This window comes from Triturus cristatus, chromosome 4_2, assembly GCF_964204655.1.
Source record: "Triturus cristatus chromosome 4_2, aTriCri1.1, whole genome shotgun sequence".
NCBI lineage: Eukaryota > Metazoa > Chordata > Amphibia > Caudata > Salamandridae > Triturus > Triturus cristatus.
The window spans coordinates 145,246,307-145,258,925 of NC_140586.1; positions in this window are offsets into that span (position 1 = coordinate 145,246,307).

Here is a 12,619-nt window from a genome sequence, read left to right on the forward strand (position 1 = left end):
GGATTTTTAACCACATTTGATTAATTAGAGATTTGTCAAAATCTCCGGGTTGTACCTAGGTAATGAACGAGTCATGATAAATAGACAACTAGATAACACGTTCCTAAATATATTTCTCACACATAATTCAAAGCTGAAACTAACATGACTTCGACACTGAAATACTTCCATTGAAGATTAGAGGGCAATGACACCTTTTATGTATTCATTAGTTTTGATTAAGTTTAGCATAGGAAATAGTGTTACCTTGAAGCAGGATTGTACCTCTCCTCCATCCCAGAAATTATAATGACGAATGCCAATCTCCTGGGGTGAAAATCAAACTCAGATGGAAATGTGGTCCCCTAGTAAAGCCATCCAATCATTCAAAGGGAAGGAGTTGAGAAACATCTTCCAAGTCCTCGTGGCCTTCAGACATAAGGGGTCAGGTATTCTGATAAGAATAGGCAACCAAACGGCCAAAATCGATATACATTTTTTATTGGTGGTAGAGAGGCCACAGGCTAGGGGAAATATTTCAGTTGATAGACTGTTTGGCAAAATCCACCTTAATTGCCAGGAAGTGATGGAAAACATATTAGTTGGTAGTCTCAGTTGGGTTTTTACGTCTTAAGTGTTACACCACTTAAATTCATCGACAGCGAAGGGGGTCAGGTAGGTGGTATGTATGCACCAACCCTTGACGAATGTTTGAGTACAGAGAAGTCAATCAATCAATCAAATGGGATTTGTAGACCACTGCTAATCATCCATGAGAGTATGTAGGTGCTTGAGGTTTCTGCTGCAGGGTGGAATCAGTCGAACAGCCATGTCTTCAGAACTTTTCTGAATTCCTGCAGGGAGGGGGAGGTCTGGAGGTGGAGGGGGAGGCTGTTCCATGTCTTTGCAGCCAGGTAGGAGAAAGAGCACCCGCCACTCTTGCTTCAGCAGATGCAGGGGTTCTGGGCGAGGGAGAGGTGTCTTCCATTCGTATGTCCATGAAGTAGAATTGAACCCTAAGTTGGGTAAACATAATAACGTTTTTGACAATTTCTCTGCTTCTGCTGGGGGCTGCTCTCGCCTCCTCGTGCACTCTGGTGGGATTTGAATCCCAGGGTCCATCCTCACGCCAGCACCGCCATTCCACCAGATGCCTGCTGTGCCCACAGGGGACTACAAGTCCCAGCATCCTCTGCTGCCCACCCAGGTGCTGCTAACGAGGGGGAGGCGCCGCCATCGCGCTTATAGCGCTGTCTCCCCCACAGCGCGGGGCGCCTTTTGTTGCCAGTTTCTCTGCTTCTGCTGGGGGCTGCTCTCGCCTCCTCGTGCACCCTGGTGGGATTGGAATCCCAGGGTCCATCCTCACGCCAGCACCGCCATTCCACCAGACGCCTGCTGTGCCCACAGGGGACTATAAGTCCCAGCATCCTCTGCTGCCTACCCAGGTACTGCTAACGAGGGAGAGGCGCTGTCATCGCGCTTATAGCACTGCCTCTCCCCCCGCAGTGCGGGACGCCGGGCCAAGGGCGGACCCGTCCTTGCCCGTCATTGTCAGGAAGAGTCAGGGCAGGGCCACCCCCCTTGAGTTTGGGCTTTGGGGCCAACAAAACTGGTAAGACTTTCTGGGAACCGTTTAACTTCATTGGGAGCAGCTGGTGGAGCTGGGGATATTGCAAACAGGCAATACACCTCAAACAATTTGCGGATATTGTTTAACTCTTTGACCCAGCTCTCCACCAACAGACTGGTTATTTGTGAACTCGACCCTTGGGACTGTATTTGTTTTGTACTTTCTTCTGCTGTTTTTTACAATCGTGTCTCTTGGGGCTGCCTGATCTCCCTGGATCTACCCTCGGGGTAATTTGGTATTGGTACTTTTTTCCTTTGCTGTGGACATGGGGAAGTGTCGTTGTGTAGCTAAAAATCATCTTCCAGTGATGATACCGGCCCCACTTCTCCAAACTTCAATTGATGGGATGCTCCAGAGAGCAATAGGGGTTGTCTCGACTGAAATAGAGCTTACAGAGAGGCGATTATCCCTAACCCCAGACATATTTCTTCAGTCTTCTGAGCCACCAATCTCTGAACTCTCTAGTTCCGGATCTATTTTTGGTCCACTAGAATCCTTGCCTGATCCAAGTGAGACCTTGCCACCACCTCTTAAACATTCCCCAGTAAAGCCAACAACCCGTAAAAGTAGAACGACTACTGCTCTACCTAAGCCAGGTAGGCGCAAAACGGGTAATGGGCTAGGAACTAAGAAAAGGATTAGTTCAGAAATAATTTCCAGGGGGGATGAACCAGTCAGCCTTGGGGGAGTGGCAGAGCCACCCTCTAACTCTTATAGAGATCCTGACTGCCCCTCATGGGTGAGGAACTTGATAGTGGAACTAAAGGCACAGATGAGAGCCATTGTCAAGGAAGAACTAGCGCTCCACCTTGGGAACATAGCTAGAGTCCAGTTGTCTGACCTGAGCTCACAGGCCAATCCCACAGTTAATATTTTACCTGCTGTAGTAGAGAAGAAAGACTGTAGTTCACAGACGGATAGAGCAGGACAATCCCCTTTAGATAGATGTGGCTCCTCTAGTGCTCCAACTTGTCCAGTTCTAACAAGTGCTGTTAAGGCAGCAGCACGGAGCACTGTGCAAGAGGGAAACACTCACTCTCATTGTGAGGAACCTGGCATCCATCAGGCCCAAGTATGGAGGACTACTCCTGGCCCCAGGAGACTCACCACTGAGAATGTGAGTCCCCATCCTGCTCCTAATAATGAAGGCCCACGTAGAAGCAGACTTGCCCATTCTGAGCAGATGTTAGGTAGGGAGAGGCCTAATCCTGCAGAGAGTGAGAACTCAGGTCCAGTTTTATTGGCTACTCCAACAATAGATCTACCCCCAGCCTCACGCCCCTATGTTAAAGTCCTAACTGGTGTACCTGAAATTAAACCAGGCCAGAGAGAAACCCAGTTGGAATTGAGGAACAAGTGCCTTTTTTGGCTCACCAGGCATAGACAGTTTCCCTATGATAGGGCAGGTGAGATATTACTAGTGCAAAGAGTGTGTTGGGTTGGTAAAAACCCCAAATCAATTAAAGAAGACTGTATAGTTATTCATTTTAGCAATCTCCAGAAAGTCCAAATCTTGGCAGACCAGTTCTCCCGTTCTTATGTACTGCTTACAGGGATTCAGCCACACACCCTGGACTTCTTCTATTCTTGTAATTATCCACCACCCTGGACCCCTTACACTAGAGTTCCAACACACTGGTTTCAACTCCATCCAACAATAGGCCAAACCTCTAGAATCCTGTACAATGTTGCAGTAGCAAATAGATTTGGGGCCCTTGAAGAAGTGGATTGACTTATGTTACCACCTGATCTTACTCCTAGTCGTCGGTTTCGGGGGACCAATAGAGAGTTTAAACCGAAAAACATTGGGACCCAGTCACAGAGTATTCTTGGTTTGTTTGAAGATGCACCAGGGGAGTCTCAACATGAACCTTATCAGGGACCACAAGATTATGTTGGTGTTAGTTTAGATGTGTCGAACAATCCAGCCCTTCTCACCCCTGATATCATACCCCCAAATATGGTTAGAAATAGCTCCCTAACGGAAGAGGGTGTATTAGACTCCGGGTCTGAGCCAGAGATTACACAAACCCCCAACCCCTCTGGCAATAAAGTACATGATGCCATTTTGAACTTAGGCCACAAACTAAGGGTCTTGTCTTGGAACATCGCTGGTATTAAAAGTAAACTCCAAAATCCTGACTGGAGGCAATTCGTACAAGATTATGACATGTGTATGTTCCTGGAGACTTGGGCAAGAGAGGACATTGCCATGAGGGGCTATGTAACTTTTAATGCGTTAGCCACTATGGGGGGTAGAGGCAGACCATCGGGGGGCTTAGGCACGTGGGTTGCTACACATCTGGACTGTACTGTTGAACAGTTGAATACCGCATCTGATGACATTCAGTGTACCCTCCTAACTTTTTCTACCAGGACTAAAATTGCCTTTATTAACATCTATTCATGACCGGTAACTTTTGCACAGGAATTCCTGACCATAGATATGCTAACCACATTTATCAAACTAATTCCCCCGAAAACTAGGATGGTTATAGGGGGAGATTTCAATTGTCAATTTGAGCCTCTATCCATTCCTACTGACTCTTCCCTTACGATGAGGATTCCTTTTGGTTAATCCCCGAACCGCAAATTCCTCCGGTAAAGGCCTGTACTCCCTTGGTTCTCCAGATCAGTGCAGTAACACTAGCTCATGCACTGAGGGCATGTAATGGTCGTACTAGGTCAGACCAACCAGGGAAGCCTACTTTCAATAGACCAGGGCAATCATCCTTATTGGATTGTATCATAGTGGAAGCAAGCATATGGCACTGGGTTGTCGACTTTGCTGTCTTGTTGAGACAAGACAGTGACCACAATGCGCTGGTACTCGACCTCAAGCTCCCGGATGTTTACAGTCCATCAACTACTAGCCCCTCATCTGGCATCAATCTAACACTAGCCAATAATAGGAGGAGAATTAGATGGGAAACCCTGAAGCAGTCACCAAGCAAGGCTGCTGCCCTTTACTCTTTAAGTATTTCACCTTCAGAGGTGATGGAGGAGGCTGCCCAGACACTCAATTCCCCTGATACCATCGCTCAACTCACGGCTTAACATGTGGATCTGACCACTAGCCTGACCAACATCTTCAATCCCCTGATGCATTCCAAGGGTAAGAGGAGCCCTAAAACTACAAGGTTCAATAATTCTTGCCGAATGGCAAAGGGCGCCCTTATCGACGCTCTAAAAACCAAAGACAGATCCCTGATAAAAAAACAAATAGGGCTCTATATAGTGATAGTATAAAGCTAGCCAAAAAGTACTGGGAGCTTAAAAGATGGGATGCAATCAAACAGGCACTCACTAGCAGGGATATGAAGGCGTTTTGGATCCTAGTTCGTACAGATAGCTCCACAGAGAACTCACCTATTGAGCCGAACATCACTGCAGACGCCTGGAAATCTAATTTCCAATCGCTGTATTGCACACAGGAAACCTTAGAGCTTACTATGGGAACTCTATCAACCTCAGAAGGCAATACCCCTGAAGATGTGGAAGGGTTCACTCTGACTGAAGTGTTGAGTGCTATTGGGAAGCTTCCCCTTGGAAAGGCCCCTGGTTTAGATAAGATCCCTGGGGACTTATTTCAGGAACAACTCAAAATCTGGGGCCCCTATCTTTGGGTAATATTTAACACCATTTTAAATGGCATGAAAATCCCGGATACCTGGTTAGGGGCTGACATTTTTTCAGTATATAAGAAGGGCTCACCCCTCCTGTCCACTAATTACAGGCTGATCAGTCTGATTGACGTCACTCAGAAGCTGTTTGCCAGGATTGTCCTGGAGCGTCTCCAGTCCTGGGTTGACGAGCACGACATCCTGACTGCATACTAGGCTGGTTTTCGTAAAAATATTTCCACTATTGACCAAATCTTCAGGCTCCAATTATTATATTGTTAAAGCTAATTGGTCGCACACTGCTACACCTACCAAGCGTGTTCCCCCAATGAAAAGTGGTCCCTGAGGTCAGCGTCGGCGGGTATGCCTATGCCCGAGTCATGAGTGCGAGTATGCGTGGTGTGTGCCATCCCTGGACACGTGTTTCGAGGTAGTTGCCTCTCGTCAGCAGGGAGTAGGAAAGTGTGTGGGGTTGCTGTGTAAGCTGCTAAAATCAATAACAGGTAAATACCTCTCGTAGCGCGCAGGTGCGTAACCATGAGTCCGTCGACTCCACCGGCTCAAGGGAGCCTGAATATAAAGTTAAAGCTAATTGGTTGCACATTGCTACACCTACCAAGCGTGTTCCCCCAATGAAAAGTGGTCCCTGAGGTCAGCGTCGGTGGGTACGCCTATGCCCGAGTCATGAGTGCGAGTATGCGTGGCGTGTGCCATCCCTGGACACGTGTTTCGAGGTAGTTGCCTCTCGTCAGCAGGGAGTAGGAAAGTGTGTGGGGTTGCTGTGTAAGCTGCTAAAATCAATAACAGGTAAATACCTCTCGTAGCGCGCAGGTGCGTAACCATGAGTCCGTCGACTCCACCGGCTCAAGGGAGCCTGAATATAAAGTTAAAGCTAATTGGTCGCACACTGCTACACCTACCAAGCGTGTTCCCCCAATGAAAAGTGGTCCCTGAGGTCAGCGTCGGCGGGTACGCCTATGCCTGAGTCATGAGTGCGAGTATGCGTGGCGTGTGCCATCCCTGGACTCGTGTTTCGAGGTAGTTGCCTCTCGCCAGCAGGGAGTAGGAAAGTGTGTGGGGTTGCTGTGTAAGCTGCTAAAATCAATAACAGGTAAATACCTCTCGTAGCGCGCAGGTGCGTAACCATGAGTCCGTCGACTCCACCGGCTCAAGGGAGCCTGAATATAAAGTTAAAGCTAATTGGTCGCACACTGCTACACCTACCAAGCGTGTTCCCCCAATGAAAAGTGGTCCCTGAGGTCAGCGTCGGCGGGTACGCCTATGCCCGAGTCATGAGTGCGAGTATGCGTGGCGTGTGCCATCCCTGGACACGTGTTTCGAGGTAGTTGCCTCTCGTCAGCAGGGAGTAGGAAAGTGTGTGGGGTTGCTGTGTAAGCTGCTAAAATCAATAACAGGTAAATACCTCTCGTAGCGCGCAGGTGCGTAACCATGAGTCCGTCGACTCCACCGGCTCAAGGGAGCCTGAATATAAAGTTAAAGCTAATTGGTCGCACACTGCTACACCTACCAAGCGTGTTCCCCCAATGAAAAGTGGTCCCTGAGGTCAGCGTCGGCGGGTACGCCTATGCCCGAGTCATGAGTGCGAGTATGCGTGGCGTGTGCCATCCCTGGACACGTGTTTCGAGGTAGTTGCCTCTCGTCAGCAGGGAGTAGGAAAGTGTGTGGGGTTGCTGTGTAAGCTGCTAAAATCAATAACAGGTAAATACCTCTCGTAGCGCGCAGGTGCGTAACCATGAGTCCGTCGACTCCACCGGCTCAAGGGAGCCTGAATATAAAGTTAAAGCTAATTGGTCGCACACTGCTACACCTACCAAGCATGTTCCCCCAATGAAAAGTGGTCCCTGAGGTCAGCGTCGGCGGGTACGCCTATGCCCGAGTCATGAGTGCGAGTATGCGTGGCGTGTGCCATCCCTGGACACGTGTTTCGAGGTAGTTGCCTCTCGTCAGCAGGGAGTAGGAAAGTGTGTGGGGTTGCTGTGTAAGCTGCTAAAATCAATAACAGGTAAATACCTCTCGTAGCGCGCAGGTGCGTAACCATGAGTCCGTCGACTCCACCGGCTCAAGGGAGCCTGAATATAAAGTTAAAGCTAATTGGTCGCACACTGCTACACCTACCAAGCGTGTTCCCCCAATGAAAAGTGGTCCCTGAGATCAGCGTCGGCGGGTACGCCTATGCCCGAGTCATGAGTGCGAGTATGCGTGGCGTGTAGCAGTGTGCGACCAATTAGCTTTAACTTTATATTCAGGCTCCCTTGAGCCGGTGGAGTCGACGGACTCATGGTTACGCACCGGCGCGCTACGAGAGGTATTTACCTGTTATTGATTTTGACAGAAACATTTGGATGGGGCCCGCAGCAAGAAAAGGCAGGCTTAAGGCTAGTACAGATGGCTGGGCGTATAGTAAAATCATTCAGGAACTCATCATTTAGACTGCTGGGCCTGCTGGCCGAGATTTACAAAGTCCAAATCAGGAGTGCTATAATGTATGGGGCAGAGCTTTGGGGTCATCTCCCTGGAGGTGGATTGGCCAAATCTGGTATAAGCTTTTGAGGCATCTCTGGGTCTACCACTAAGTACCCCTCTCTTCCCCCTACGTATGGATCTTGGGATTAGACCCATAGAGAAGGAGATTAGACTGCGACCCTTGACTTTCTGGCGTAGAGTATGGGCGACCCCCGAACTAACAGTATACCAGTCTGAACATAAGGCAGTTCTGGGTCTCCCAGGGGTGGGAAAACTATCCTGGTTTGCACACATAAGAGATATGTGCTTCAGATTAGGCCGGCCAAACCTATGGACACATCCTGAGGAAGTGTCCCTGACAATATCGTGGATAGAACTAGTTAAAGCCTACAGACTGCTCAGACTGGCTGAAACTCAGGGGAGCACAAAACTAGGCTGCCTAACTTCTGACTTCCTTAAGTTTAAAGACCAGTATCAATTTGAGTCTTTCCCTGATGTTGCTCAACCATCCATCCAAGGAAGCTAGATATACAGTTCAGATTGGTCTTTTACAAACAAATGGTCAAAAGCTTCTCCCATTGGATGTCCTGCTTGTGTCAGCCAAGAAGAGTCAGTCATTCATGTTTTCTTTTTCTGTTCTGGCTATAATGCAGTCAGGAGGTACTGGCTCTTACCACTTTGCAGGAACTTGGGGTATAAGCAGGCTCTGGAGGCCTTTAGAGTTTTGAGAACTGACACCCATCCTCCGATTGTTTTTGCTGTGTCCCATTTCCTCATTTCTATGTGGCTTAGGCGCCGTAAGTTTTTAAACTCCCCCCGCATATGTTAAACGCCCTTTTTGTATTTTCTACTGTTTCAACACTATTAATTCATAAAATCGCTGTTTTTACTTCTTTTTAAATTTGAACATCTTTTTAACTGTTATAAAACCTGATCAATTCATCTGCATTCTGGTTATATTTTTTAATGTTTATTGATGTTTTTATTGCTCAAATCCAGTGATGTATGTATTATACTTTCTCCTTTTATGGTCTATAATGACCAAAATAAAGCTTGAAAATGGATAAAGTGGTTACATTAACATATATGAGATCAGTCTGCCTCTTCTTCTGTGCTGCGTGTTAGTGAGTGCACACTCAATTCAAAAACTTTATTCGATCATAAATTAATGATCATAAAAGTACATACATACATAAATATAAAAAACATGAGGATTCAGCAAATTTTTGATTAATCACATGTCATGAAAATAGTGCTTTTCCTCAGACATATCGATTTTAAAATATATACAGCAGTAAAATAGCAGATGTCCCGTGAATTAAGTCCAAATAAAAGCCCCATGGCTGAAACAATATTAAATACATTATATTTTTTAAAAAGCGGTTTCAGGTATACTTTTCGAAGATGGAGATAAAGAGGGCATAACAATAAAAAATGCTCCGTACTTTGTTTAGTAGTCCCGTCACACGGACAGGGGGCAGTAGTATAAGTCTTCATTACAGGATACGCAACAAGCAAATGAGCAGTCCCCATCCGGAGTCTTGTCAACACAAATTGGTGGGAACGAATAGTAACCAATTTAAGGTATCCTGGGGGCCCCATTTCTTCCTTATTATATTTGTCATAAAAGACATGTGAGGAGAACTGGACAGTAGCTGCATTACGCTTCATCATGCTAACCCTCAAAAATTCATGTTTAATCTCAGTCTTCGTGATGTCTAAAACACAAGAAGGGTTATCACCAACCCTAAGATTAAAAAGAACATCAAATGTTCGGATAATATAGTTAAGCCACGGGATGCGGGAACATTTATCCAAGTAAAGACAATCGGAGATTATCTTTCTTGTAAAGCCAGTCTGTTCCTTCGACCAAATAGATCTCCATACTAACAGGGGTCTTAGTCTGATCAAGTCAGATAGATGTTCTAAACCAGACTCTTGATGGATCAACTTTGTTGAGGAAGAAGATGGCAAACAAAGGAGTTTTTTGATAAATTTGTTCTCCTCTACCTGGAGCATGTTGTTATTACAATGGCCCCACACTCCTGAACCATATAGGGCCAGAGCAACACATTTATGTCGATATAAATACAACATGTCTAGTATCCGTCTTGAGCCTAGCTTGGATGCAAACCTAAATAAGCCAAAAGAGCACTTGGCCATTTTGGCTCTTACATTTATCATTTCGGTGGTCCACATCCCCCCACTATTAAAAGTGATACCCAAATAACAAAATTTGTCCACCACTGTTATGGTTTGGTCCATAACTGTAAAGGGCCTTAGGTTCTTAATTTTCTTCCCACAGGGCATTATAAAAGTTTTTGAATTATTAATTTTTAATTTTCTCCCCTTGATAAAATCTGCAAATTTATTCATTAGTTTTTGCAACCCTAAGGGGGTTTGTGAGAGCAGAACCGCGTCATCCGCATAAAGCAAAATTGGGATGGATAAGCCACCAGCAGTCGGTGCATCTGCACTTGTGGACCGTAGTTCCACACTCAGTATGGCCCCTATATGCCAGAAGAAGGCTGTAGCCCCCGGAGGGCATTTAAGCGGCCAAAGCATTTAGATAAGTGTTTTCTAAATGCTTAAAACAGTATTTTCTGCGGTCATGCAGGAACTTTGATGTTTATCTTTGTCAGTGGCTCCTGCTTAATGAAGTGAAAACATTAGGGTATAATACTAGGCATTTTAACTCATCTGGAACTCTGTCCATGTCCAGCATAAATCACTTCTGTACTCGCAACTAAAGTTGAGTCCCTTTAGGTGGTAATTACATACCTGGATGTCGAGAGGAAACCAATGTTGAAGCATGTCTTGATGAACGGTGAGTGAGGTGTTCTCTTCCAATATTTTGCTATATCTGTGGTAAACTTGTAGGCATTGTTCCCAGTAAGCTGCGCGCCTGGGCATGCGCGCACAAGTCTCTCTTCGAGCGCGCAGTGTGGAATTTGAAGCACGCATAACAGCAGGTTAGTCCAGCAGCAAGTGCCTCCTGCACTTGCTGCATTTCTTTAGTTGAAAGGGCACGGCTGCAGGACAGATTGTAAGCCTTTGTGAAAGTATTCATGTTAATCGGAGCGCCCATCATGCGCTGCAATTAACATGATTACTTCAACAAAGGCATACAATCTGCCTGCAGCCGCGCCCTTTTAACTAAAGAAATGCAAAGTCAGTGGTCGAAGTGGGCGGGATCGGCAGGGCACGGCGTGCCCCTACTTCTTTAATTTGATTGATTCCGTTCCCCTACTTTATTATTTTAAACACACGTCCAGGGACGGACGGACGGACGGGCGGACAGAGAAGGAACGGCAACGTCTCTTCCTTCCTCCTCAGAGAAGACAAGGTCAGTGTCGACCTCTGCTCTGCCGCTGACAGCTGTCCCCCTCTCTTTCTCACTCATCCTCCCTCTCTTTTTGTCTTGCTTCTCCTCACTCACTGGAAACCGTGACTTCAAGAAACGGTTTGTCACCCTCTCTTTCCTCCTTTCGTTTATTTGTTCTTCCGTGAAATGGATCCACAAATGAACAACACTTTTGCTGGAAATGTCTTTTTCGGACATTTTTCTATTCCAAAGTGCAGCCTAGAGACGTAGAGAAATAAAAGGTTAAAAATGTGAAAAAATAACTAAACAAATATTGCTTTATTTTATAGGCGCTTTAGAGAGATCTTAGAGGCTAAGAGCACCAAAATTTAATATGAAGCACTGGCCAGAAAGCTAGACTTGGAGCCTGGTCGGTGCACCACTGCTGCAGGGAGAACTCTGGGTGACTTGTGGCAATGGTTAGGACTCCGTTCACCTCTTGATGGAGTTGGGAGTTACACAGGCCAGCTCCTTTCCACTTTCTCCTTGCGCTACAGTTGCTACTCTCTCTGAGAGTGAGGCACTGCACTAAACAGCTGAATGAATACAAGCCTCACATCTGAGAGTGAGGCGCTGCACTAAATGGCTGAATGAAGACAAGCCTCACATCTGAGAGTGGGGCACTGCACTAAACAGCTGAATGAAAACAAGCCTCACATCTGAGAGTCAGGCGCTGCACTAAACGGCTGAATGAAGACAAGCCTCACATCTGAGAGTGGGGCACTGCACTAAACGGCTGAATGAAGACAAGCCTCAAATCTGGGAGTGAGGCGCTGCACTAAACAGCTGAATGAAGACAAGCCTCACATCTGAGAGTGAGACGCTACACTAAACAGCTGAATAAAGACAAGCCTCACATCTGAGAGTGAGGCGCTACACTAAACGGCTGAATGAATACATGGCAGGTTTGATAAGGAGGCTCTACTCTTTCAAGAACACTAAGGTCAAGAAAAGTGAAGCACGTTTCAACATTAGTCCAGGAAACAAATATAACAGCTTATCTCTAAGGAGTCACAGGACTCTCCCAAGACTTTAAACAGCGTCCGTCACTGTAAACGCCTGAAGTTCCTTGTGGTCCATAGCATCCTTGCTAAGGCAATTGTGATCTATAGTTGCTGCAGCTGTGCAGATGGTTGGAATTTAGAATTTGTGTAGCCGGTTAGTCTGAGAAGTCATCAAAATACATGTCTGGAATCAGAGAAGTATTCCCATATGAAACTTGTTTAAGGATAAAGACTTGTATTTTTTTTATTTTCACAAGGAGTCATCTACAGGATTGCAAACTCACAGGATTATGGGCAAATATATTATGTTTCTAAAAGCACTTGCTGCCTCCTTCCTGACCTCCAGCAATTTTCGGCAACAATAAAAATGCCATGATAATTCTAGTGATTAATGTTCTTCCTAGAGAGAGATGAAGTTTTGTCAAGTGGAAGTTTTGACTCATGGAAAGGGAGCGTAGAGGGTTAATATGCCTGCTGCAGAGAACATGTATCATGCAGATCACAAACTGCACGTAATGTAAATAGGTCAGTGGGT